A 27,929-nucleotide genomic window follows, 5' to 3' on the forward strand; every position below is an offset into this window, starting at 1 on the left:
TCCAATCTAAATTCTTTTATCTATATGTATATGATAATACACATTTTCCCATGTTTTCTACTGTCAATTACCCTGTAATATTTTCAACATATTCAATTTTAATCTAAATTAAATCAGTACAATATATATAACTCTTTCCATGTTCATTATTCTGTTGTATTAATCTAATTTCTTGTGAATTCATACAGCATGGTTTTAATTATTTTGATTTGTAGCATAAAAATTTTAGGACGGCTGCATAAATTCCAGAATAAATTCCATTGTAATTCTGAAAGGATTACCTCAATTTGAAGGACAAATTGCACAGTCTATTCATTAAAAGATTTATTTATAATATATGTTTATATTTTATATGATATATTTACATGTTGTACATACATATATACTATAGAAAAGTCCAGTATATACAAATTATTGTATCATCTTTATTTTACATTACTTTTGATTAATTCCTTGTTATTCTGTAGTAGTTCCTAATGCTAATAAGATTATTTTTCCCATTATGATTTAAACTGATTATTATGATATTAAGAAAATCTATTTAATTTTTATATTATATATTATCCAGACACCTTAGTAGACTTCCATAATATTCTAAAGAATTTTAATTGTAAAATATAAAATCTGCCAATAATGATTAAATCATTATTCCAGTTAATATTTATTATATGCAATATTTTTTATACTGCAGAATTAGCAACAACTTTGAGAATAGTGTTGAGAATTAATAGTTTCATTAATTATCCTTTTTTGATGTTTGTGTAGAGTTAATTAAAATACTTCTTTTACTTCAATTAATTATGATGCTTTCTGTTGGTTTCATATATTTTTATCATATTTAAAATTTTTGGAGTGTTCCTTAATATTTATTTAATGTTTAACAACAAAATGTAAAGCATATCTATGCATTTATATATTTCCTACTTTGATTTGTTGCTAGAATTCCCAATTTGACACATCCTAGCATTCTTTTAATAAATTTTACTGTTCATATCATATTTTTCTAGGAGTATATGCAGCGTCTTTGTAACTATATTCATTAAAAATTTGGGACATTTTGTTGGTTAGTTATGTACAAGTTGTTCAGATTTTGATATCAAGGTTATTCTATGTTTATAAAATGAATTTCTAAGTATACATATTTTACTATGCACTGAAATATTTGAATGATGTATGTAGTACACGTACTCCACACTTCAGACTGTGTTTTTCTATAAATATATATTGGATTTGGGCCTTTAAAATTATTTTAATTCAGTACACAAAATATTAAGACACATATAAAGGGTATAGAGAAGGAAAAATGCCATTTTTCATGTATCCACCTCTTTGCTTAAAAGCAACAACACTAACAATAGCCAAGAAGTGTATCATGTTTCTCCTTTACCTTGTCCTTTTCTTTATTTCAGAAGGTGAACAAAAATGTACCTGAGCCCTTTAAATAGTTTTCTATGCCAGTTGGCCCTATGTTAAGCTTTGTAAAGGACACTACAAGGTCATTGCAGGAAGAAAGGGTCTTTCCTAGCAGCAGACAGCTTCTCTAGTACACAGTCCGACAGTATGCAGCACCCAGCACCTTACCTCAGCACACCACTCTGGAGGTTTTGCAGCAGAATACCTCTGATGAGATTCCTCTGCATAAACGGTTTTTCCAGGCCCCTAGAGGGTGAATTTCTGATGGCATCACTCCTCTGCGTCCAGTGAGCATTGGCCATGCCCTCTCCAACAAGGTTCGGCTCTCACTTCAAGGTGGTCTCGTGTGTGTGTGTGTGTGTGTGTGTGTGTGTGTGTGTGTGTGTGTGTGTAGCAGCTCTTCCTTGGGCACTCAGTCTCAGCCTGAGGAGTTCTGGCTTCTTATATCTGCGATTTCTATATTTTTCAGAGTTCCCTTTACTTCTAACCAATCCTTAGCTTTTTCCAATTCCCTGATATAATAAATAATTCTTTTAACTTTCAATGTTGAAACACTGTGTAATTTCTCTTTCCTGATTGGACTTCAACTGGTACAACAGGTATAGCTATAATTCTTTCAACTTTACTGCTATATATTGTTGTTGTGTAATATGACTATTCCATGATGTCTTTATCCATTCTTCTGTTAATTTTTTTCCCATCACAAATAATGCTTCCTGGGCATTTCTGGTACACAAATAGAAGTGTCTAGAGTATGGAAGAATTTCTGGAATCTCTGGGATATTATTAGAAAAAGCTAATTGTTTATCAACATGATTTATAAATTTAGGTAGGTCGGCAGCTTATGAAGGTTAAGTTGCTTCATATTTCACCAATAGATGGTATTGTCAAACATTTAAAGAAAAAGTTTGTCAATCCAATTGATGCAAAATGGTGTTTCACTGAGATTTTAATTTCCATGATAAATAATGGCTATTATTTATTTGTGTTTTATTTATGATATAGAACCCACTCCTGTTTTACTCTTTTTCTATTGAGTTGTCTTTTGTTATGGATTTGAGGGAGTTCTTTATATATTCTGGATATTAATTCCTTCAAGTTACATGTCTTATTAGTCACTTTTCAGTCTGTGATTTTTATTTTACTTTCTTTTGAGCATATTTCAGTTAATAGAAAGCTTAATTTTAAAACAATGGGATTTATCAAAGAATTGCTTTAAAGTTTAATAAAGATCAGAAAGAATATTATTTTATATTGTCTTCTAAAGGGTTTTTTGTGTGTGTTTAAGTCACATGGTTTGATTTTTTTTTTAACCCATGTGGATTGCTTTTACTGTTTTACGTAAAGCAGAAAAAAATTTGATTTTTTTCCATGTTGACAATAATTGTCCCAGGAACAGATGTTGGTATCCCTTAATTTCCCACACTGAAATGCTATGAAAGCTGTCATAAATAAGATTTCTACATATTTATGGGCCTACTCCTCACTTCTCTTTTCTGTTCTTTGACTTGTTTATTATAACACCTATAATATACTCTCTTAATTAATCTTTGATTTTGGAAGGCCAGTGCTTATTCATTTTACTTGTCAGGAATGTCTTAGTTTCTTTCGATGATTTGCTTTTCAGTATAAAAGTAGAAGTCCTCTTGTCAATTTACATGAAAAACTTTGTTAAAATTTTGACTCGAATTGTAATGTATCTGTATAAATTGATTTTTTGTTTTCTCTAGGATGCTAGATATTTTCAAGTACTTTTCATAGCTATGTAAGTGTGCTATAGGTGGTGATTAAGAAGTATCACCCTGGTTTTCCCAGTTTCCTTTAAGGATTTATTTATCTTGAAGGTTGCCTCCTCATAATTAGCCTCTATTGTTAACATAGACATGCTCTTTTGTCTCCTCAAGATTTTTTTCTTAAAACAATGCTTAAACCCCAAATAATATCACCTCTGGTTTTTACATGCTTCTTCTTAAGGACATTAACAACGTTCTCTCAGTGGGTCAAGAAAAAGCAAAAACAAAAACCTTACTCTACCCTGTTTGTTTGACTAACACTTTTACTAGCAGAAGTGTAACAGATTATCTTTTGGGGAAATTTGGAAAGCTGAAAAGCAGACATTGACAAGTTCTGTGAGGATTTGTTCTATTTTTTTTTTTTTTTCCAAAATCTGCCTGAGATTCCACTTAGAAGTTTTCATTGCAGTCCCAGTGGGAAATTATTCCCTGTACAGTTCTTCAATGACTGGGCTAATCTGGCCCTTTGTGTACCAGGTGAGAGTTGAATCCTATATTTGGAGAAAACTCAGAATTGGAGAATATTACATAGGCAATAAAATGTTATATGCTGGACATATTAGAAAAAATAGAACAACTCTTTTTTATTAATTAAACCATGCACAATTTTTTTTGGACACAATGCAAGACTACCATAAATATAGATACAGTAGAATAGACAGTAGGCTAATAAATATAAACAAATAGCAAAGGAAATTTTTTGCTCCAGAAGTTCAAGAATTACATACTCATACTGTTATCTTTTCATAAGGTCATTTATTTGCTGCTATTCAAGCAAATTCAAGAATTTGTTAAAATAGCACAGTAATTTTAGCAATATATTGCAATACCCTATGAACCAAACAAACTATGATCTTTTTCCATATTGATGTAAAGAAATTGAATCACCTTTTGAAAGGTGAATGTAACATCGAGTGGGCTGTTCTTTCTCTGTTTAATATTGACTGGCTGGAGGTGATGCAACATCAACAATGGACATCTTCACTAATTTGAAATATTCATGAAACATGCACATTTCTAGGCAAGCCACCAAAGATGTAAATGACACTATAAAACCCATTTTAATGATAAAGATTATTCTTTTGGCAAAAATCTAAGGACTTTTTTTGGTAATTTAAATAGAGATGCATATGAGCTCTATTATAGAGTGCATCACATTTATAGAATAAAAAAAGGTTTCTAAAAGTAATTTTGTATTACATGAAATATTTCATGAAGGAAAAATGCAGTATTTACTAGTTAGTGGAATTAAAGTTGTTGCATATTCTGTTCCATTTGGAGTGAATACTCCCTCATACTTTGTAGTATTTTATGTTCTATATTGCATTATTTTTGTGATAATGAAAGCTTCATTTAAAACTTGGTCTGGAGATAGATGATCTTAGTATGTTTTATGTGAAATATTTTAAATCAAGTTGACTTATCTGTCTAGTGTAAATTATTTCAGGACCTGAATGTACTATGTCACCTATAGTAAATTGGAAAAAGTGAAGATAAAGTACAAAAGTAGAAAAAAAGCCATTGTAAGTAAAAAGCTAATTTGATTAATCTAATTGCATAGCAGTTACAACCTTAAAAAGTGTCATTCCAATCAGTTACAGAGGTAAGTAGAATCATAGAAACAAAACCAGACTTCTATGTCAGGCTGGGAATTTAGGAACTTATTCATTACACTATGCTTCTTTTGTGAAGACATACATTAAACTAGATAGAAATTAAGCCAGTAATTTTCTTAAAATATTTCTTTAGCAACTTAAAATTTTAACTTAGTTTATAATTGCCAAAACATAGTGGTGGAATATTTAATTAATCAGACTTATATGATACTTGACACCAAAATTCATTTTTTACATAAGCTAATATGTAACTCACGTCATGTTTATAGTAGTAGGAGAAGGAAAAGAAGTAATTTTACGTAGTCATGCAGAACACTGTCTTAATTTTCTTTAACATTATCAAGTTGCTTGGGAAGAAGTAACTATCCTTTTCTTTCTGTGAACTTTGAAACAAATAAAAATTAAAATTAAATATGTAGATTTCACAGGGGACATGATTTAAAGTTGGGTATAACTAAAAATCCTGAGACTTGGTCAACTTGGTCAAGAGGTTCAAGTTGTGTGTGTGTTTGTGTGTGTGAGTGTGTGTGTGTGTGTGTGTGTTTAAGTCTAATTTTTCAAGAACAGTTTTAGGTTTATAACAAAATTTAGAAGGTACAGAGATTTCAAACATACCCCCTGCCCCAACACATGCGTAATTTCCCTCATTTTCATCATCACTCACCAGGATGGTACATTTTTTTTTACCAAGGATGAACCTACTCTGATACATAATCACCCACAGTTCATAGTTTACCTTAGGGTTCAATTTGGTGTTGTATGTTCTGTGGTTTTGGACAAACATATAGTGTCATGCATCCATCTTTATAATATCATACAGAGTAATTTCATTGCCCTAAAAACCCTCCATCCTCTGCTTATTCATCTCCCCATGCCATCTTTGGCAACCACTGATATTTTTATTTTCTCCATAGTTTTGCTTTTTTCAGGATGTCATATAGTTGGAATCATATAGTATGTAGCCTTTTCAGATCGACTTCTTTCACTTATTAACATGCATTTAAGTTCCCTCCATGTCTTTTCACGGCTTGATATCTCATTTCTTTTTGGTGCTGAAGAACTTCTTGGTTGTTTCCAACTTTTCAAAATTATGAATAAAGCTACTATAAATATTTGTGTTCAGGTTTTTGTGCGGACTGCAGTGTCTAACTCCTTTGGGTAAATACGAAGGAGTACAATCACTGGATCATATGATAAGAATACATTTAGTTTCAAAAGAAACTGCCAAAATGTCTTCCAAAATATCTGTAATATTTTTCATTCCTACCAGCAATGAACTAGAGTTCCTGTTGTTGCACATCCTTATCAGCATTTGGTGTTCTCTGTGTTCTGAGTTTCGTGCACTGTATTAAGTGTGTAGTACAATCTCATTTTAATTTGCATTTCCCTGAAGACCTATGATGTGGAACATCTTTTCCCATGATCATTTGCTGTCTATATGTCTTCTTTGGTGAGGTGTCTGTTAAGATTTTTTTTAAATTAATTTATTTTATTTTTATTTATTTATGGCTGTGTTGGGTCTTCCTTGCTGTGCACGGGCTTTCTCTAGTTGCAGAGAACGGGGGCTACTCTTCGTTGTGGTGCACAGGCTTCATTGTGGTGGCTTCTCTTGTTGCGGAGCCTGGGTTCTAGGCCTGCGGGCTTCAGTAGTTGTGGCTCGCGGGCTCTAGAGCACAAGCTCAGTAGTTGTGGTGCTCCGGCTTAGCTGCTCTGCGGCATGTGGGATCTTCTCGGACCAGGGCTCGAACCTGTGTCCCCTGCACTGGCAGGTGGATTCCTAACCACTGCGCCACCAGGGAAGCCCGGTGTCTGTTAAAATATTTGATCCATTTTTCAATCAAGCTGTTTCTGTTCTTATTGTTGAGTTTTAAGAGATCTTTGTATATTTGGATAATGGTCCTTTATTAGACGTGTCTTTTGCAAATATTTTCTCTCAGTCTATGGCTTGTCTTCTTATTCTCTTTTTTGTTGTCTTTTGCAGAGCAGAAGTTTTTGATTTTAATGAAATCCAGTTTATCAATTGTTTCTTTTATGTATCATGCCTTTGGTGTTGTATATAAAAGTCATTGCCATACCCAAGGACATCTAGATTTTCTCCTATGTTATCTTCTGGGAGTTTTATAGCTCTGTGTTTTACATTTAGGTTTCTGATCCATTTGGCATTGATATTTGTCAAGAGTGTAAAGTCCATGTCTAGACTAAGTTTTTTGCATGTCCAGTTATTCCAGCATTATTTGTTGAAAAGACTATGCTGCATTGTATTGCCCTTGCTCTTTTGTCAATGATTAGGTGACTGTATTTATGTGAGTCTATTTCTGGGCTTTCTATTCTCTCTTCCTTCACCGATATTGTTTTGATTATTAGCTTTAGCTAGTCAGCTTTACAGTAAGTCTTGAAGTGGGGTAATGTCAGTCTACAACTTTGTTCTTTTCTTTCCTGATTATGTTAATTATTCTAGATCTTTTGTCTCTTCATATATACTTTAGATTCAGTTTGTGGATATTCACAAAATAACTTGTTGGTATTCTGATTGGGATTGCATTGAATCTATAATTCAGGTTGGGAAGAAATGACATCTTGATAATATTGAGTCTTCCTATCCATAAACATGGAATATCTATCCACTTATTTAGTTGTTCTTTGATTTTGTTCATCAGAGTTTTATAGTTTCCTCACATAGATCTTGTAGATATTTTGTTAGATTTATAACTAAGTATTTCACTTTGGAGATTGCTAATGTAAATGGTATTATGTTTTTAATTTCAAATTCCACTTGTTCATTGTTACTATATAGGAAAGAAATTGACTTTTGTCTTGCAATATCTTGCTATAATTTCTTATTAGTTTCAGGAGCTTAATATTTTTATACCTGGGTGAGTATTTTTTTGATTTTTTTTACAGAAATGTTGGTATTGAAAATACCTGATAACAATTTAATTTTTATTTCTGTAATTGCTGACAACTTGGCTATTTCAAGTTTTCTCTATAGAAGTGAAGTGCTTGAAAACTGAATAAAGTAATTGCATTTAATAGAGAAAATGATCATAATTTCTATACACATGCCAGGAAATTATAATATCTATATAAATTTCAGGAAATATTTTCTGTGCTATATAACTTGCTATTGCAATATTAACCATGATTTAGTGCTGGAGTTTGATAAGAATTTGTGTCATGGAAAATGCAACTAAATGAAAATGTTCTCTATAAAATGGATGTGTAAGAATTATACAGAAAACTTTCTATATAAACATGAAAATAATAGCTGTTCTTGTTTCTTATAGGAAACTAAACTCTGAAACTACTTCTTGAACTTATTGCCATAGATTAACTCTGTGTTTCCTTCTTAGATTTTAATTTATATTAATCCTATAAATGTCACTGCACATTATTCTATTCAACACACCTATCAGTCTAATCATAAGGCAATTAAGTAGCTTACAGAGATTTGGTTAAATTTCCTGAGAAAATTTGAAGGAGCGAAATTCCCTGAGTTTGAGTGAAAAAAATATAGTTGAGACACTTTAGCACAATTGGTGTTGAATATATTAGTTAGTCAAAGGAGCAAGTTTCATTTCAAATGCTACAGTGACTGTCAGTTGAATTTTATGAGTATTTACTGTTAAGTGCTGCCAGAGGGAAGGGGGGTTCCGGGGTGGGAGAAATGAATGAACATTTTTATTGTTGTTGTTGTTTAACTAAAGAAAAAAAGAAGAAAACAATGTTAAGTGTAAATATGAGTATATGGGCACTGAAAGTAAACACACATGGCAAATTCTCTTGGTTCCAATAAGCATTTGTAGAAGGGACATTGACCCAAAATTTGAAGAATGAGAAATAGTTAAGTTAATAAAGTTAAATGGAACAAACTTCAAAGGAGAAGCTTTTGCTTATCTCTTGCTCAAGTATCTAATATATTTCCTAAATATATTAGACAGTTGATAAACATTCATTTCTAAAAAAAGTAATTTGGGCAAAAGGAACAATAAGAAAAAACATAGAAATATGAAATAATATAGTGTACACAGTTTTACTAGGAGCTCCATATTAATAAATGGTAAAATTTAAGGTTGAAAGGAGTGACACATATCCCCTACATAGAAAAGCTTGTCCATCCTCAGTCTCACTGAATGTCTTCCTTGGAAAAATGTCTATTCAGATTCGTTATCCATTCTTTAGTCATTTTTTTTTTCCTATTGAGTTGTATGCGTTTCTCAAGTATCTTGGATATTGATCCTTTATCAGACACATGGCTTGCAAATATATTTTCCATTCCATAAATTGCTTACCTAATGTACTCCAGAGCTATTTACATCACTATGTAGTTGTTTATTCATTGTTTTTGTTATTTCTGTGGCCACCCAGACAGATTTATACTTTATTAAAGAAAACTAATCATATAACTAGAATAATTAAAATATCTTCAACAGATAAAGATAAGTATCCTTACAATGAAGAAATAATTTATTAGAGTTCTTAGAACAGTTTGTGATGCCCCAAAACAACGCCAATAATAACATCAAAGATCACTGATCACAGATGACCATAAAAAATATAATAATGAAAAAATTTGAAATATTGCAAGAATTATCAACACAGAGACATGATTTGAGCAATTGCTGTTGGAAAAATGGTGCCAATAAATTTACTTCAGGCAGGGTTGCCATAAACCTTCAATTTGTAAAAAACGCAATATCTGTGAAGCACAATAAAATGAGGTATGTTTGTATTATTAAGTGAAAGAAGCCAATCTGAAAAGGCTTCATGCCATATCATTCCAACTATATGACATTCTGGAAAAGGCAAGACTATGGAGACAGTAAAAAGTTCAGCAGCTGCTAAGGTTTTGCAGGGAAGGAAGGGTGAATAAGTGGAGCATAAATGATTTTAGGGCAGAGGGAAAGAGATTTTTAGGACAGTCTTAAATTTTATGAATTTAATTTAAAATCAAACACTGGCTCCTTTGATATAAAGACCACTAAACCCAATTTCAGAACTAATTTCACAAAATGAGATATTTTTTCCATCTTGTGGTGTATAATTATGTTTATTTCTAACACGTGAATACATGAAGATTGGTACCTGAGGGTTCTTCACGTATAACCTTTGACCTGCCAATACTTTTCTGTGGGCATATTTAGCTGATTATTCATACTCTGGGCACAAAGTTTTATTTCCTTGCCCTCTACTCATTCACAGACCTGAAAAGACCAGAAGTATTTTCCATATGGAATATTAATTGGAATAACGTGAGAGTTTGGCTGTATCTTTCCCAGATAGTGGTTCTTTGAGTAAACTGTTCCATTAGAAAGTGCAATTCTGACAAGTGGCTATTACACTGAATGTTCCTATGTTGTGTGGGAAAAAGGATTCCTGAGGACAAGAACCATTCTGACTGATTAGAATGAAAGGCCAAAGAACAAGGTAGTTATAACTTTTATAGGAAAAACAACTTCTAAATTTTTACCTGACAACCTTAAAAATTAGAAAAAAAGCACTGATTTTAACAAATAGTTGTTTTTAAGTTGGCATACTTATTTCCAACCTGTCACATCCACATTTATCCTTTGAATTACAATTATTTTCAAAGCAAATTGAAACCTTTAGAAAACATTTTAGAAAGAAAGACTAAATAAATAAACTACTCATCTTAGGCTATTATTTAAAAAAGAAAAAAAAATGTCCTCTGTCTCTACCCCTGATTAAGACAGAAAAGTATAGTTAGTCCTTAGTTTACTGTAATCTATTTCCCTGGTATCACAGTTAAAAAATCTGGAAGCCTCCTTGAAATAGAACTACAAGAAGGTTTTTTAAAAAAATTGGATGAGCAAAGTCCTTATATTAGACAACAGGGAAATTTTTAACTGTCTTTATCCATTTTGTTGGGAAACTTCTAACTTCCCCTAGAGTCTATCTCACACTGCCTCTTTATTTCATTTTCTAGATATAGTGCTAACAAAATCATCATGAGTTCTCATCCATTTATTTTTTTCTAGCATTAAAGCCTACAGTTCTTATTTGAGAAAATGACATTTTGGGGACTTAGGGGTTTGGGGATTGTTTCTCTTCCTTATGAACAAAAATTCTAATTTACTGAGCATGGAAAAGTTAAACAATTAATGAAATGCAAAATTCTTAGTACACAAACCAGATTCGTATTTCTACAGCTGTATAATAGGGATACTAATATTACATCTAACTGAAACTTTCTGAAGATTAGATGGGGTAATATATGTAAAGCTCTTATTACAATATCTGGCATAAGTGTTATACGTTTACATTTATAATTTTTAAATTGTTTATAGTACGTTATTTTCAAAATTGGAAAAAAATAATTTAAACAAATACAACTGATTCAGAATAAGATTCTGTAAGTTGTTAGCTGTCATGCAGTGTATTATTTATCTTGCTTTAACCTCCAATTAAAATACCCACTGAAAATCCCTGAAACAACTGAAAACAACAGCACCATAAAGTAAAGACAAGAGACAGAAGTGCAGCATTTTCGAGTGAACAACTTTTCTCAAGTTCTTACAGATCGTTGACTTTTTTTTTAACCTCTACCTCTGCCTCCATTATTGATGATCCTTTAAGACTTGTCATTCCACAATATTTTGCATCAGACAATCTGCACTGGTACATGTGGGAGTTGTAGTCTCTGGATACATACAATACAAGATAAGAGAGTGAAAAGACATTGCAGAACTTTGGTCAGGTGAGAAACTTGTTCCTTGCAATTAGGTGTAAGTTTTCTAATTAGAAGTGATCATAGAGTTACTGTGAACACAGGTGCACTATTTTCAATATTATCACAATTGTAAAGACACATGTAAAACATATGTATATATATTTATGTATGTATTTAAGATATGTACATACATCTATTCATATGCATATGTAAGAAATGAAAAGGAATATAGCAAGTTATAAGCACTTTTAAAATCTGTGCTATGAGAATAATGATGTTTTGTATTCTTTTGCAGATAGGTGCACATCTTAGATTTATGGTCCCAAAACAATGATAAATAATAAGTCAATCTGTAATCTCTAGTTAAAACTCCAGCCTGAAACCTGCAGCTCTCTAGAGCCAAATAGCATGGCTTTAAACTTGAACATGTTATCGACAATATTTAGTAACAACATTGTTTTAGAACTATTAAGCCTAATCTAGATTCGATTATTTAATGGAAAATGAAAATCAGTTTAAAGTAGAAAACTACTTCGACAATTAGGGAGAAAAGTTAAATTTAATCTAGCCCCTTACTTTTGTTATTAGCCCTTATACCAGAAACATTCACTATTTTTTTTAACCTAACCAATAATTATCAGGTGAGCTCAGTCCAGTCAAAGCAAATTTATTAAAGACAATGTATACAAAAGATGACTAGCACACAAGGATGATTAAGATGGACAATAAAAGAGGTAAAGAGGGGCTTCCCTGGTGGCGCAGTGGTTGAGAATCTGCCTGCCAATGCAGGGGACACGGGTTCGAGCCCTGGTCTGGGAAGATCCCACATGCCACGGAGCAACTAAGCCCGTGAGCCACAATTACTGAGCCTGCGCGTCTGGAGCCTGTGCTCCGCAACAAGAGAGGCCGCGATGGTGAGAGGCCCGCGCACCGCGATGAAGAGTGGTCCCCACTTGCCGCAACTAGAGAAAGCCCTCGCACAGAAACGAAGACTCAACACAGTCATAAATAAATAAATAAATAAATAAATAACGTGAATTTCTTTAAAAAAAAAAAAAGAGGTAAAGAAATAAGACATCATTTATTTTTCCTAGGAAATTGTTGACTGAGATAGACATATGTCAGTATTTCCTGTAAGAGATAGTAAGTGCTTTAGCAATAAGTCAAGCCTTGTGCTATGCAAGGATAAAGAAAGAAAGAAGCTGAACTCAGGTGAAAGTACCAGAACTTGTACTCTATTGTCCATAAACACCTCTATTTTTATAACCTATTAAATGTTTTTTCTCTTTATTATGCAACTATTGTTTTCTGTCTTCTTTAGAAGACAGACCTCTCCTACAGAAAAGGTATAGATGAAAGATTTTTAAAATGTCACTGTTAATGAGTTCCTAACTAGGTGAAGACGACAATTAGCTGCCTTTTGAGAGACTATTTTTTGTTTGGGAGATGGAAAGTGAAAGATCATGACTTGGGAACTTCCTTTCTCTTCAGTATTTCCTTGGGTAAGCAATAGAGCTGGACTAAGGGCAGCCAATTATTTGCTTCTCTCCCGATATCTGGACGTCAGAGTTTTATTCTGCGTTAAGAAATAAACTAAGTTAAATGATCAGTTTACACTGTCTATACACTTTCTACAGCATTTTCTCTTAGTTTCCAGGAAAACATGAATGAAGAGTTGTTCTTGAGCCTACATTTTTATTTCAATGACTATATTAATTACTTCTGTTTTTCCATATTTTATTTATACATTTTTTAAAAATCTATTTATTTTTGGGTGTGTTGGGTCTTCGTTTCTGTGCGAGGGCTTTCTCTAGTTGCGGCAAGTGGGGGCCACTCTTCATCGCGGTGCGCAGGCCTCTCAAGTGTCGCGGCCTCTCTTGCTGCGGAGCACAGGCTCCAGACGCGCAGGCTCAGTAATTGTGGCTCACGGGCCCAGTTGCTCCGCGGCATGTGGGATCTTCCCAGACCAGGGCTTGAACCCGTGTCCCCTGCATTGGCAGGCAGACTCTCAACCACTGCGCCACCAGGGAAGCCCTATTTATACCTTTTTTAGAGCTCTTATTATTGTTTGACTTTATCATATTGTTAGATAGCTAGTCAGACGTGAGCAGGTTCTGCTCCCTCCTGGACGGAGTCATCTTTCCTCCCCGCACCTGGGCACTGCTGACAAGAACATGCTCAGAGATCCTCCTTTTGTGGTCAAGCACTGCTAAGTTTCCAGCCTTATCAGGACCAAACAAGATAAAACCCACCAGCGCAGGTTGGCACAATTGCACCATGGCCTAAAATGTGACTCAAAGTAACCCGGGGTTCATTATGCTAGATTTGTAATAAATTAGCATTGCAGTTTTTGCCCTACCCCACCCCCCTGCAATGGGTTTCACTTAGGTGCTTGTTGTGGGTAAGTGCCTGTGCACAAGGAGAAAAGTTATATGACATAAAACTGTCAATCAACTTGTCAGTCAAATGATGCAGGACACAGGGAGGGACTTTCCACCACTCTGAAAAACCGACCCTACCCCCATTGCAGGGCTGCTTCTGGTTTCCAGACAGCCCACTCTCATCCTTTCTAGGGAGTGTACTTTTGCTTTGCTTAATAAAACTCTTGCAGTTTAAAACTGCTCTATGTCTCTCAACTGAATTCTTTCTCTTCGAGAGGACAAGAACCTAAGGAATCACCATTTTGCTGGTGACAATATTACTACATGCCTCATAAATACTCTTTTATCTAACAGATCCTAACTCATATACAAAGTTATGTGCATGCAGGATTAAAAAGTTTAAAAGGCCTAGAAAGATATTTAATGGAACTTACAGGTCTCTCTTTATCCTTCTCCTTCTTCGTTACTGCTTCTTAAAAGCAAAAACATCTGTTTTTCTTTTTGAGTCCTTCTCAATCTTTCTATATCCATATTTAGATATGCTTATATACATATACCATTTTTATGTCAAGCTTTGATTTCTTATTATGATAGATGAGGACTAAGATCAAATCACCCTTTCATTCTCTTGTGTCCCAGTTTTAGACATATTTAACCGTTTAAAATGCCTCTCTCTTTTTTTTTTTAAATATACATTGTACTTTTTTTTTTAATATTTATTTATTTATTTATGGCTGTGTTGGGTCTTCGCCTCTGTGCAAGGGCTTTCCCCAGTTACGGCAAGCGGGGACCACTCCTCATCGCAGTGCGCGAGCCTCTCACTATCGCGGCCTCTCCTGTTGCGGAGCACAGGCTCCAGACGCGCAGGCTCAGTAATTGTGGCTCACGGGCCCAGCCGCTCCGCGGCATGTGGGATCCTCCCAGACCAGGGCTCAAACCCGTGTCCCCTGCATCAGCAGGCAGACTCTCAACCACTGCGCCACCAGGGAAGCCCCTAAAATGCCTCTCTTTGTTACACCTATAATCTTAAGTAGAACTTCACAACCAGTGCACTATGATGATTTGTAGTTTTTCTGGGATCTTGATCCCATCAGCTCTTGGGCTGCCAGGCCAGGCCTGGAGTACCCAGGATTCACAAAGATCGTCTCCAACAGTGGGTAGCTTCAATGAGTTAACGGTATAGGTATATTTTGGAGATTTCAGAATACTGCTCTGAATATTATTCTTCATCAAACAAATTGCCTCCTGACTTCCCACTTCATCTTCTCACCTCCTGTCACCGCTAGTTTTTCTCAAATGTTGTCAAGGTTAATGATACCTACCTCTGTTCTGTACACATAATTAGATATGTTCTTTCTCTAGATCGATCCTGTAAGTCTAAAATCATTAAACAGTGTTTACATCATTCAGAGTGGCATACGGATAGTTTTGTAGAGGTAAGGAGTATTCTATGACTTTTTTATTTGTCAGGTTCAGCCCACTTTCTCACACCTTGCTTTTTTTTTCTTGTTACTTTCCTTTTTGTATTACTTTGACTCGCTTTATTACATATTTAATTTCCTCCAATACATCATGTATATTTGTAATCTCTGGGCACTACTTTGCTTCTGGATAACTGACTACTAATGATCCTCTGGAACACTGAAAATAATCACTACAAGAAAGGTGGAAAAGGAAATGGGAAGATAGAATAGGCTGGACAGATAGTAAACAATAGTAAGATGGTCTATTTAAATCCAGATATATCAGTATCTTATATAGAAATTGATAAATTCCCTAGTTAAAAGGTAATGATTTCAAAATAACAAACAACTAAATTGCACTATATGCTTTTTATAATAGACACGTAAACATAAGAGTTGAAGTAAAAGAAGGAAGATGATATATCATGCAAACACCAACACATTAACTCTGTTAAAGTGAAGGAAAATCCCTTGGAAGTGATCTACTACTGAGTCATGGGTATTTTGCTGCAGGCTATTAAAGCAAGACTGTTCATAGCTGATGCACGTGTGAGTTCTTCCTCAATGCATGAGACTAGCTCCCTTGTTGATATTTATTTTCAATTATGGGTAATGCTTAAGAGTTAAACATGCTGGATTCAATTCCTGCCATACTAATTATTATCAACTATTTTGGACATTGGGCAAATTATCATATCTAGTTCTTAGTTTTCTCATTTGTATAGTGAGACTAATAAGTATCTCCTTCATAGAATTCTCATGAGGCTATGTGATATACTTAACACATTACCTGGGGTACAATAGTCTAATAAAATGCATTATTTTTATGAGTATCATTATGTAATTCCAAACCCTCTCTTCCATGACATTTGAGAATTCTGTGATCTGACTGTGTCTACTTTTTAGGTAACACAAAGAAAAATTCTATTGAGCTACATGTTGCCTTCCAAACACAAGTTAGTTTTAAATCTCCAAGGTTTTGCTGGTGCTGTTCTCTTTTCCTGGATCCTTTTAATACCATTGTCTGTTTGGCATCTGCTGCTAACTATTCAAAAGAGGTTCAAAAATTACCTCTCCTATGGAACATTGCTGACCATTTCCCCCAATTATATAAGTAGGTTCTCAATATATATATACACGTAATGAATATAGAATTGATTATATATTCTGATGAACAGGAAATATCTAACAATAAACACAATTGCTAAAACATTACCATTGTTTGTTCTCTTTATATAATTTTATTTTCTTATATTCCATGTATTTTGTACCTTTCATAATTCAAATAAACATCTTGTTTAGCTACTGTTGAATATTAAGTTGACATCTTTATTGAGCTGTTCACAATGACACCTGGATATCTTTCCTTAGAAATTAAAACACATTTGCAACCCATCAATGTCTGGCAGAATTTTAATTTGTTTCTCTAGCATTCATTAGCTCCATCTTTTCTAGGTTGAATTATATCTTCTGTAGAAATTCCCATTAGAAAACAGCTGAATACACAATCAAATTCAGAATATATAACTCTTTTCTTGCTTTGATCCATTGTTGGATTTTGCAAGTAACATGCTGTGATATTGTAGAGTATGCCTAATAATTACCTTATTATGAATATGTCGTGGTAGAGGATATTTACAATACAGTTTACAAAGGATTGTGTAGATTATTCAAGGAATTAAGAAAAAGCATTTTCAAAAGTTAAATCAAAATAAAATGCCATAATAATAATATGCTGTGACTATCAATGACAATGAGACCTCATCAAGGTCCCTCATAGATGGATATGCTTAAATTTCGTTGCTTCTACCAAAGTAAAAATATTTTAGTTAAATGATAAAGAAAGTAAGCATTTTTATCTTTTAGGCCTTTACAGTGAATTTTGAATTATAACTTTCATTTAATTGACTAAATTTTTTTTTCTTTTTTTTTAGTTGACAATTTTTTAAATGGACTTCTATTTCCTTTTATTTTCCAATGCTAAATAGAGGATTAAATGATTCCCACTCTATCAAATACTGTGAAAGGAGTTAGGGAGAAAGTCAAGTAGATAGGCTTCTTATAATATCAGATATTTAACAAAGATTATTTTTCCTGTCCTCTAATTGTGAAGATCGTCACAGATGAAATTTGTACCTTTAATATTTAAATTATATTGGCTTTTTAAAGAGAAATGATTAAATCAAGCAGATTAAAGATAGTTTGTTGCGGGATTTCCCTGGTGGCGCAGTGGTTAAGAATCCGCCTGCCAATGCAGGGGACATGGTTCAAGCCCTGGTCGAGGAATATCCCACATGCCGTGGAGCAGCTAAGCCCGTGTGCCACAACTACTGAAGCCTGTGGGCCCTGGAGTCTGTGCTCTGCAACAAAGAGAAGCCACCGCAATGAGAAGCCCACGAGCCACAACAGAGTAACCCCTGCTTCCCACAACTAGAGAAAGCCTGCGTGCAGCAACGAAGACCCAATGCAGCCATAAATAAATAAATAAATAAATAAATAAATAAATAAAATTTAAAAAAGATACTTTGTTGCTACAAGTGAATCTCTACCATTGTGTATAAATTAAAGTTCTTCTGCTTCCATAGGTTTATGTTATCCTGCTCTCTGAGGTATTTTCTCAACCAAACTGTCAACCTTTTGAGGCTAAGACGTATACTATCATATGTTTTCTAAAAAAAATTTATAGATTGTTTTTCAGAGTAGTTTTACGTTTACGGAAAAATTGAGCAGATAATACAATGAGTTCCCATACATCTCCCTTCCCCCTTCACAGTTCCCCCTATCATTAACATATTGCACTTGTTCCAAGTGGTGAACTAACATTGTTACATTATATTAACTGATGTCCATAGTTTACATTAGAGTTCACTCTTAGTGTTACACAGTTCTACGAATTCTGGCAAATGCATAATGTCATGTACCCACCATTATAGTATTATACAGATTAGTTTCAGCGCTATAAACAGCATGTAAATGTTTCCTGTGTTTTACCTATTCATCCTCTCCTTCACTTTCCATTTTCCCAAACAGCTAGTAACCACGGATCACTTTCATATTTATATAGTTTTGACCTTTCGGATTGACTTCTGTCACTTAGCAATATGCATCTGAGGTTCCTCCGTATCTTTCTGAAGCTTGATAGTTTATTTTCTGGTTATTGATAAATAATATTCCATTGTATGGATATACCACTCTTTGTTTATTCATTCACCTATTAAGGGACATATGATTGCTTCTAGTTTGGGCAATTATAAATATTCATGTACAGGTATTTGTGTAAATATAATATAGTTTTCAACTCTTTGGGGTAAATACCCAGAGAAGAGATTATAGGTTGGTAGGGTCAGACTGTGTTAAACTTTGTAAAAACTGCAAAATTGTATTGTAAAGAGGTTGCTCCCTTTTGTATTACCACTAGCAATGAATTAGAGTTCTGATTTTTCCACACCCTCACCAGTATTTGGTATTGTCAGTGTTTTGGATTTTCACCATTTGAATAGGTGTGTAATGGTATCTCATTGTTGTATTAATTTGCAATTCCTTAATGACATATGGTATCTTTTCTTATGCTTATTTGCCAATTGTATATCTGTTTTGAGGAGGTGTCTGTTCAGATCATTTTTTTTTAAAGAGTTCTTTGTATATTTTGAATGCCAATCCTTTATCATGTATGTGTTTTTCTAATATCTTCTTTCAGGATGTGGCTTGTCTTTTCATTACCTTAATAGAGACTTTTGCAGCACAGAAGTTTGCTTTTCTTTTTTTTTTTTAATTTTAATGAGTCCAACTTACCAATTTTGTCTTACATGGATCATGCTTCTGATGTTGTATTTGAAGTCATCCCTAAACCGAAGGTCACCTAGTTTTTCTCCTATGTTATTTTCTAGAATCTTTAGAGTCACATGTTTTAACTTTTGAACTATGATCCATTTGAATTAATTTTTGTGAAAGGTGTTGTCTCCGTCTAGATTCATTCTTATTTGCATGTGAGTGTCCAGTTGTTCCAGAGCCATTTGTTGAGAAGACTAGTCTTTCTGTATTCAATTTCCATTTCTCCTTTTTCAAAGACCAGTTGCCTGTATTTGTGAGAGTCTATTGAATATTGTGTGAGCTGCCTATATTTCTATGCTCTTTATTCTGTTCCATTAATCTACTTTTCTACTCTTTTGCCATTTTATACTGTATCGATTACCTTATCTTTATAGTTATTCTTGATGTCAGGAAGTGTCATTACTCTGAAATTATTTTTTTTCTTCAGGATTGTGTTGGCTATTCTGGGTCTTTAATCTTTCCACACAAACTTTAAAATCAGTTTGTGGATATGCAGACAATGATACACTGAGATTTTTATTATTATTATGCTGAATGTGTAGATCGATTTGGGAAGAAGTGGCATTTTGGCAATTTTGAGTCTTCTTATACATGAACACAGAATATGTATCTATTTAGATATTCTATGTTTTCTTTCATCAGAGTTTTGTAGTTTTCCTTGTATAGATTTGCACATGTTTTGTTAGATTTAAACCTAAGTACTTCATTTCTTTGGTGTTACAGTTTTCTATTTGTTACTCTTGTTCTTTGTTTCTTTTTTATATTCCCCTGTTCTGCTTTTGCAGTTTAATTGAGCATTTTATACGATTCCATTTCTTCTTATTTTTTAGCATATCAATGTTATATCTATTTAAAAATTATTGGTTGCCATAAGAATTGAAATATATATTTACAACTATATAATTCCATTCATAAAATACTATACCACTCACTCTCCCTCCATCCCTTATAATATTAAAAAGGAAAAAAGTACTAAACAGTGGATTGTGAGAATAGAGAGCAGCAGAGCTACACTAGGTCAAGCTTGTGTGTATACTGGGAAGTGGTTTGGTAACTATGTATAGCAAACTTCACCTTTCGTTTACTATAAGCAACAAGGAGAAACCAGATGACATCATCAATACTTTGTGTGGAAATTTTCTTAATTTAATCATCCAGTTAATTAGGTACATTTTCTATTTTACACGTTACTGCAAATGACTATGTTGGTAAACTTTCTTCAACTAAAGTAATTTTTTCCCATTCCTCTAGTTTTTAAAGAATTTTCATCACTTTCCTTTAAGCCCCCTCTGACAGCCTCTTCAAAGTCCATCAGCCTTCTGGTCAAGGTACTAACTCTCTCAGAAGAGTTCTTTCATCTTCGGCTCATCGTCTGAATTTAAACTCCTCCCCATCTTAGTTATTTGTTAGAACAACCTTCCACATACAGGTTTTCTAGATCTGTATTAGCTATTTATTGCTAAGATATTATCCTCAAATGTAGCAACTGAAAACAATAAAAAAATTATTAGTTTGCACATTTTTTGGGTCAATCAGGAATAAAGCAATCACCCCTCTAGGTGAATTTAGCTCAGGGTTGCTCATGAGGTTGTAGTCAATATGTTGTTTTAGGCTGGTTATCTGGAAGCTCAACTGGGAGTGGAGAGTCTGATTCCAACTTGGATCATCCATATGGCTATCAGGAGATTTCAGATTGTCACCACATGCACCTACTTGGGATACTGGAATATCTTCATGTGTTTTTACCTGACTTCTCCCAGATAAAATATTCCAAAAGGGAGCAAGGTAGGAATCACAACTTCTTTTTGACTTAGCCTTAGAAGTCACACACCATAATTTCTACAAAATCTCATTCGTTGCCTAAGTCAGTTCTATTCAATGTGAGAGGCAAATATATCAGAGTGTGAGTAAAAGAAGAAAAGAATCATTGAGGACCATGTTTGATGCTAGCTTCTACACACTGGTATACTATCTCACTCTCTTTTTCCCCCAGTTTTTTGAGGTATAATTGACAAATAAAATTCTAAGATATTTAAAGTATACAATGTGATGATTTGATATATGTACACATTTTGAAGGCTTTCCCCCATTGAATTAACTACCTCTTGTTCAGTGTCTAGAAACAGTCACTTCATATAATTTGTCAAGTTTTCTACTTGTTTACAATGGGGTAGGAAGGATTTATTCCTTCGTGAGTGGAAATGGAACTTGGTGTCACTTATTGATATAAAGAACAAAGAGATAGATCGGGTTATAGAAAGTAGAAATTTTGAAGTCATACTTTTGAAAGACTCAACAGAGTCTTTAAATATTTTTTTAAAAATTCAAATCCGTTGTTCATATAAGATGTTTGAACTAAACATGTAAATTTTGGGGTCCTCAGCATAGAAGTGGCTCTTAAAGTCATGGGGACAAATGATATCACCTAGGAAAACAAAGAAGTCTGAAACCTGACCCCTAGAGTATTCCAAAATTTGGAACTTATAAAGATGAGAAAGTTCCAGATACTGCGAAGTAGCAACTACTGAGGTAGGAAGAAAAAAATTAGAAAAACTTCATGAGTAGTGTATATAGATGTGAAGAAAGTTTTTTAGAAGGAAGAGTACCCAGCTGTGCTAAATGCTGACAAGGTGAGGTCTGAGAATTGACTATTGGATATGAGAAGCAGACTTTTTATCTCAAATCCAGTATCAGAAACACATATAAAAGAAAATACTTACCGATTGATTCAAATTTGCTGTTAAGTTGCGCAGTTTAATAGACTACTTTCCTTTTTCCTTTCTTTATAATTTCTCATTAAGGAATTGCACTTACTGCCACAGTCCTCTAAACACCTTTTGATTCCAAATGTGAACGTGAGGGGTCCATCTGCTGTCTCAGCTCTATGATGCTAAAGTGAAACTGGCAGGAGAACCAACACCCAGAGAGGCATATCCTGTATAATGTGTTTTCTTCTACTTTGGCAAAAATAGAACCTAAACTTTGGCAGGAAATGAAAGAAATTTTGCATTTTGGTTAGCATTTGTGCTTCTTACCTGAAAATATAAAGTGAGACAGCCCTAGGTATATGCTGGAGACTCAAATAAATTGTAGCACAACCAATATTTTTTAGTGCTTTAATGAGAAATAAGGAAAGAATGAATCTGAGATTATCTCGTAATGCCATTAACATTAAAGAAGCAGCATACCCTTATGTGAAAAACATGTATCTATCAGAATAATTTTAAAATGTTTAAGCTCATATAAATGCGCAATTTGGGAAAAGTTGAAATAAAATTTAAATGGAAATAAATTCCTTTTTATTACATAAATAAAAATATATGTTACTTTAAGTGAATTTTTCAAACAACTGCAATATAACTCTAAGTGCCATTAAAAATAGTTTTTCAGAAATTCTGGTTCGCTGTCATATATCTAGAAGCTCTTGATACAGTCTTCCAACTTTTATTAAAACTAATTCTAATCAAAAGAGGGACATAACTCAAAATCATACTTCATACTAAGACTTATAGAAAATGTAGCATCAAAATATAGTTAAGAATCACAACTAATTAAGAAATATGGAGCCAAACAGAGAAAAATGAACTTTGACACTGACAAATCATCATTTATTAGTTTCTTCTCATGGAACACAAAATCCTCTGAGAAAAAGCGTACCCCTCCTACTGTTTTTTCACTGTTTTTTTTTTTTTTCAGTAAACTAGGGAAAGAGTATACATCTCTGTTTTCTCCATTTTTTTTTTTCAGAAAATCAGGACTTATATCAACTGGAAAACCAGATAGTTATCATATGGTCCTTTACCAAAAGCTGAGGTCAATATCACAGTAATATATGTCAGTGATATACATATCACTCCACCCCTGACAGTTTTGAGTCTGATTTAGTGGATCTGGAGTTGGCTTATATATATAATTTGGAGGGAAAGTAAAAACTAACTTCTATTGAAATTCTATGTCTATCTAATTTAAAACTTATTTCTGCTGTTAAAATGTCAGTCTGAGGGGTGGTCAGAAGAGTGGCCCATGCCACCAATTTACTATTCCAACAGAGACTACAAATTGTAAAACATGTCTTTGAAAGAAGTGATATTGTAGCATGATATATTCTGGAAGTTGTAGGTTCATTGAAGCAGAGAGAAAGACAAGAGTCTAAAGGAAGTTTTAGCTTTTCATATATTCAATCAAATCAGTTTAAAACAGAAACAGACATTGAAGATTGAAAAAAGAACCCCCTCATTATAGAAGAGGTTTTCTAAGTGGAAGTCTTCTGCAAGACTGGAAGTGGTCTGAGATTTGTGCATATCGACCTGCTCTCCAGAGAATGATCTGAGAAGAGGATTAAATCTGCACAGAAGGTCAGTAGACAAGGCAAACCATGCATCATGCATGTTGACTAATACCGGACAAGAAAAGAACTTCCCATCAAAAACAAAAAAATGCAGGCCAAGTAAAGCCTTGCCACAGTTTTCAGCATCTAGAAGAATGGGAGGAATAATACTCCTTTGAAATAAAGCTGCTGTGTGATATAGAAGAAAATTTCACAAGAATGTTTGACACCCGGAAAGTGTGTAGGAAGACATAGACTCTGCTACAGCAACATAATTCATAAAGATAAATTAAGCAATTGCATGAGATGAAAAGGGATTTAAATAAGATGAAGCAAGATTGCAAAGAGAGTAAAGATACAATAGAATTGAAATCTATATTAGGAGCTGTAAAAAGAAAAATTAAAACTTTATAATATTAATAAGATAGGTAATATAAAGGATGAACTTGAGATCCCATCCAAGGTCACAGGTGAAAATGACCAGGAAAAAGAATAAATGGGAGTAAATGTAAATGGGAGTAAATGGCTATAGAGGAAAGAGAACATAGTAACTATATGTGCTAATTGATGTCTTTCAGGGACCAGAACAAATGTAGCAGCAGCAAAAGCCAAATATGTTTCTCATATTTTGTAACTACATTTTTAAAATTTTAAACTTTTGCTTTCTTTTCAGCTCATTCTATTTTACTAATCCTGTTATATAGAGGCCACCTTATTTTGCTGTCTTCTAAGGATAACTTAAACTTTTCCAACTTTTTGCCTAAATCATTTAATGCTTTTTCAAGAGTTATATATCTAACGGCAATTCATCCTCCTATTAATAAAATTTATATGGTCATTTTTAAATTACTCATTCACATTTCAAGACTGATTTTATAATTTTGTATCTTGGATGTTTTAATAGCTATCTTCATTCATTCAATTATCTATAATTTCTTACTTTTTACTTCTCCCATTCTGCCAGAGAAATTTTGACATGTATGATCCAGTCCTGACACATCTATGCACAGTTTACTAGCTCTTTAAACCCAGGGAATTAGTGGGGTTTAGGTATATTTGATATTTTTCTAAAAAGTGCAAGATCATTTGTGCACCTATAATGGATGTTCCTCTTTAGCCCCATCTGTGGTGAATTTGTCTGAAATTTCTTTAAATTATAGGTTTTTTAATAGCTTCTTTCCTTAACATACAAGATGAATGCATCCTGTACTTATAAATGTCTTTATTTCTTTCACAATTTTGTATGCATATGATTGTGACGGAAGGAGAAAAATTGGCAAAGTAATGGAGATTAAATGGGTATATCCAATAGACTTTTTATTTCAGAAAATCTTTGTTCATTTTGAGATGAGGAAATTTTTATTTTTTCATTGAGTAAATTGGATCCATTAAATTTATTTCTTTTATCTATTATTTAAATTTTTTTTCATTTTATTAAAATTCTAGGTTTATATTTCAGAATGTTTCAAATCCCAGAGCTAATTAACAAACACATTTCTGATGTTCCCTCTTTTCACTAGTTTAAGACCTAGATAAAATTATTTGATAGTATCATACCTACGGTCAAATATTGTAGAAAATCATCTGATGGAAATAACGTTCTCAGACTGCTTATATCTTTATTTTTCATTCACACCTTTTACTACGTGGTTTAAAATCTTGGTTTCACAGTTATGTGACACTGAACATGTTATTTAATATCAATATCTTAGTTTTCTCATCTTTAAAGTGAGAAAGCAGTAATATCAATTTACGAATATTATTTCTAGGATTTATGCTAAGATAAAATGAGATAAGACATTTAAAATTCTCAGAAAATAATGACCTTCAAGATGGCGGAGGAGTAAGACATGGAGATCACCTTCCTCCCCACAAATACATCAGAAATACATCTACATGTGGAACTGCTCCTACAGAACACCCACTGAACGCTGGCAGAAGACCTCAGACCTCCCACAAGGCAAGAAACTCCCCACGTACCTGGGTAGGGCAAAAGAAAAAAGAAATAACAGAGACAAAAGAATAGGGATGGGACCTGCACCGGTGGGAGGGAGCTGTGAAGGAGGAAAGGTTTCCACACACTAGGAAGCCCCTTCACGGGCAGAGACTGCGGGTGGCAGAGGGGGGAGCTTCGGAGCCACGGAGGAGAGCGCAGCAACAGGGGTGTGGAGGGCAAAGTGGAGAGATTCCCACACGGAGGCTCGGCGCCGAGCAGCACTCACCAGCCCGAGAGGCTTGTCAGCTCACCCGCCGGGGCGGGCGGGGCTGGGAGCTGAGGCTCGGGCTTCGGTCAGATCGCAGGGAGAGGACTGGGGTTGGCGGCGTGAACACAGCCTGAGGGGGGTTAGTGCACCACACCTAGCCGGGAGGGTGTCCGGGAAAAAGTCTGGAGCTGCCGAAGAGGCAAGAGACTGTTGTTTCGGGGTGCATGAGGAGATGGGATACAGAGCACCGCCTAAATGAGCTCCAGAGATGGGCACGAGCCGCGGCTATCAGTGCGGACCCCAGAGACGGGCATGAGACGCTAAGGCTGCTGCTGCCGCCACCAAGAAGCCTGTGTGCGAGCACGGGTCACTCTCCACACCGCCCCTCCCAGGAGCCTGTGCAGCCCGCCACCGCCAGGGTCCCGTGATCCAGGGACAACTTCCCCGGGAGAACACACGGCGCCTCAGGCTGGTGCAACATCATGCTGGCCTCTGCCGCCGCAGGCTCACCCCGCATCCGTACCCTTCCTTCCCCCTGGCCTGAGTGAGCCAGAGCCCCCTAATCAGCTGCTCCTTTAACTCCCTCCTATCTGGGAGAAGAAGAGACACCCGAGGGTGACCTAAATACAGAGGCAGGGCCAAAACCAAAGCTGAACCCCAGGAGCTGTGCAAACAAAGAGGAGAAAGGGAAATCTCTCCCAGCAGCCTTAGGAGCAGCGGATTAAATCTCCACAATCAACTTGAGGTACCCTGCATCTGTGGTATACCTGAATAGACAATGAATCATACCAAAATAGAGGCGGTGGACTTTGGGAGCAACTGTAGACTTGGGGTTTGCTGTATGCGACTGACTAGATTCTGATTTTTATGTTTATCTTAGTATAGTTTTTAGGGCTTGTTATCATTGGTGGATTTGTTTATTGGCTTGGTTGCTCTCTTCTTTTTTTCATAACTTTATAAATTTTTTTATTTTAATACTATTTTTTATTTTAATAACTTTATTTTATTTTTTCTTTCTTTCTTTTTTTCTCCCTTTTCTTCTGAGCCCTGTGGCTGACAGAGTCTTTATGCTGTGGCCGGATGTCAGGCCTGAACCTCTGATTTGGGAGAGCCGAGTTCAAGACAATGGACCACCAGAGACCTCCCGGCCCCACATAGTATCAATCGGCGAGAGCTCTCCCAGAGATTTCAGTCTCAATGCTAAGACCCAGCTCCACTCAACGAGCAGCAAGCTCCAGTGCTGGACAACACATGCTAAACAACTAGCCAGACAGGAACACAATCCCACCCATTAGCAGAGAGGCTACCTAAAATCATAATAAGTTCACAGACACCCCAGAACACACCATCAGATGTGGTCCTGCCCACCAGAAAGACAAGATCCAGCCTCATCCACCAGAACACAGGCACCAGTCCCCTCCACCAGGAAGTCTACACAACCCACTGAACCAACCTTACCCACTGGGGTTAGACACCAAAAACAATGGGAACTACGAACCTGCAGCTTGAGAAAAAGAGACCCCGAACACAGTAAGTTAGCAAAATGAGAAGACAGAGAAATACACAGCAGATGAAGGAGCAAGGTAAAAACCCACCAGACCAAACAAATGAAGTGGAAATAGGCAGTCTACCTGAAAAAGAATTCAGAATAATGGTAGTAAAGATGATCCAAAATCTTGGAAATAGAATGGAGAAAATGCAAGTAACATTTAACAAGGACCTAGAAGAACTAAAGAGAAAAACAAACAATGATGAACAACACAATGAATGAAATTAAACCTTCTCTAGAAGGAATCAATAGCAGAATACCTGAGGCAGAAGAATGGATAAGTGACCTGGAAGATAAAATAGTGGAAATAACTACTGCAGAGCAGAATAAAGAAGAAAGAATGAAAAGAATTGAGGACAATCTCAGAGACCTCTGGGACAACATTAAATGCACCAACATTCAAATTATAGGGGTCCCAGAAGAAGAAGAGAAAAAGAAAGGGACTGAGAAAATATTTGAAGAGATTATAGTTGAAAATTTCCCTAACATGGGAAAGGAAATAGTCAGTCAACTCCAGGAAGCACAGAGAGTACCACACAGGATAAATTCAAGGAGAAACATGCCAAGACACATATTAATCAAGCTCGTAAAAATAAGAGAGATTTGGCACATCCTGTCCTTTTCCCAGTTTGGTTGTTCTATAGAATAGTCTATTATTCTTCAA

At 34.8% G+C, this 27,929-nt stretch overlaps 1 long non-coding RNA gene across 1 annotated transcript; it reads left to right on the top strand.

Moving 5' to 3' along the window:
* Window positions 1-1,559: 1,559 nt before the first annotated feature.
* LOC130709248 (uncharacterized) lies at window positions 1,560-27,929 on the top strand. Its single transcript, XR_009009759.1, has 3 exons — window positions 1,560-1,730; window positions 25,282-25,496; window positions 26,762-27,929. It is a non-coding gene; the product is annotated as an uncharacterized LOC130709248 (long non-coding RNA).

This window comes from Balaenoptera acutorostrata, chromosome 11 (assembly GCF_949987535.1).
Source record: "Balaenoptera acutorostrata chromosome 11, mBalAcu1.1, whole genome shotgun sequence".
In the NCBI taxonomy this organism is placed as follows: Eukaryota; Metazoa; Chordata; class Mammalia; order Artiodactyla; family Balaenopteridae; genus Balaenoptera; species Balaenoptera acutorostrata.